The sequence below is a fragment of the Monodelphis domestica genome, chromosome 4, assembly GCF_027887165.1.
Source record: "Monodelphis domestica isolate mMonDom1 chromosome 4, mMonDom1.pri, whole genome shotgun sequence".
Classification (NCBI taxonomy): Eukaryota; Metazoa; Chordata; class Mammalia; order Didelphimorphia; family Didelphidae; genus Monodelphis; species Monodelphis domestica.
This window is the reverse complement of record NC_077230.1, coordinates 422,196,637-422,198,392: the sequence shown is the minus strand read 5'-3', so window position 1 is coordinate 422,198,392 and position 1,756 is coordinate 422,196,637.

The following is a 1,756-nucleotide window of genomic DNA, read 5'->3' as shown; positions in this document are numbered from 1 at the left end:
CTTCTTCCTCCTCCTTGTCTCTCTTCTCTCTTCTTCCTCCTCCTTGTCTCCCTTCTCTCTTCTTCCTCCTTCTTATCTCCCTTCTCTTCCTCCTTCTTATCTCCCTTCTCTCTTCTTCCTCCTCCTTGTCTCCCTTCTCTCTTCTTCCTCCTCCTTGTCTCCCTTCTCTCTTCTTCCTCTCCTTGTGTCCCTTCTCTCTTCTTCCTCCTTCTTATCTCTTTCCTCTCTTCTTCCTCCTTCTTATCTCTCTTCTCTCTTCTTCCTCCTCCTTATCTCCCTTCTCTTCTTCCTCCTTCTTATCTCCCTTCTATCTTCTTCCTCCTTCTTATCTCCCTTCTCTCTTCTTCCTCCTCCTTATCTCCCTTCTCTCTTCTTCCTCCTCCTTCTCTCCCTTCTCTTCTTCCTCCTTCTTATCTCCCTTCTCTTCTTCCTCCTTCTTATCTCCCTTCTCTTCCTCCTTCTTATCTCCCTTCTCTCTTCTTCCTCCTTCTTGTCTCCCTTCTCTCTTCTTCCTCCTCCTTGTCTCCCTTCTCTCTTCTTCCTCCTTCTTATCTCCCTTCTCTTCCTCCTTCTTATCTCCCTTCTCTCTTCTTCCTCCTCCTTGTCTCCCTTCTCTCTTCTTCCTCCTCCTTCTCTCCCTTCTCTTCCTCCTTCTTATCTCCTTCTCTCTTCTTCCTCCTCCTTGTCTCCCTTCTCTTCTTCCTCCTCCTTCTCTCCCTTCTCTTTTTCCTCCTTCTTATCTCCCTTCTCTTCTTCCTCCTTCTTATCTCTTTCCTCTCTTCTTCCTCCTCCTTGTCTCTCTTCTCTCTTCTTCCTCCTCCTTGTCTCTCTTCTCTCTTCTCCTCCTTCTCTCCCTTCTCTTCTTCCTCCTTCTTATCTCCCTTCTCTTCTTCCTCCTTCTTATCTCCCATCTCTCTTCTTCCTCCTCCTTGTCTCCCTCCTCTCTTCTTCCTCCTCCTTGTGTCCCTTCTCTCTTCTTCCTCCTCCTTGTCTCCCTTCTCTCTTCTTCCTCCTCCTTGTCTCCCTTCTCTTCCTCCTTCTTATCTCCCTTCTCTCTTCTTCCTCCTCCTTGTCTCCCTTCTCTCTTCTTCCTCCTCCTTCTCTCCCTTCTCTTCTTCCTCCTTCTTATCTCCCTTCTCTTCTTCCTCCTTCTTATCTCCCTTCTCTTCTTCCTCCTTCTTATCTCCCTTCTCTCTTCTTCCTCCTTCTTATCTCCCTTCTCTCTTCTTCCTCCTTCTTATCTCCCTTCTCTCTTCTTCCTCCTCCTTATCTCCCTTCTCTCTTCTTCCCCCCCCCTCCTTGCGTCCCTTCTCTCTTCTTCCTTCTTGTCTCCCTTCTCTCTTCTTCCTCCTCCTTGTCTCTTCTCTCTTCTTCCTCCTCCTTGTCTCCCTTCTCTCTTCCCATCTCTATCCTCTCCTGCACCCTTTCTCCCCCTTGACTGGGCCCCTCTACTCTTCCTCTCCCTCTCTCACCCTCCTTTGACACTTGCTTCCCTTCAGACCTCCCTCCCTCCTTCCCCCTCTTCTCTTCTGCCTCTTCTGCTATTTCTTTGGTTTGCTCTCTTGGCCCTTCCATGCAGTGTTCTCTGCTTTCCCTTCCTCTGGGCCTCAGTCATCTCCTTTCTCTTTGGTCCCCAGGGCCCCATGTCCTCCCCTTCATGTGCTCCCCGTCCCGTTCGTCGTCTCCCCCTCCTGACCCTGTCTCCTTTTTTTCTCTCTCTCCCCTCCCCTGTCCATTGCTTCTCTCTCCCCAGACA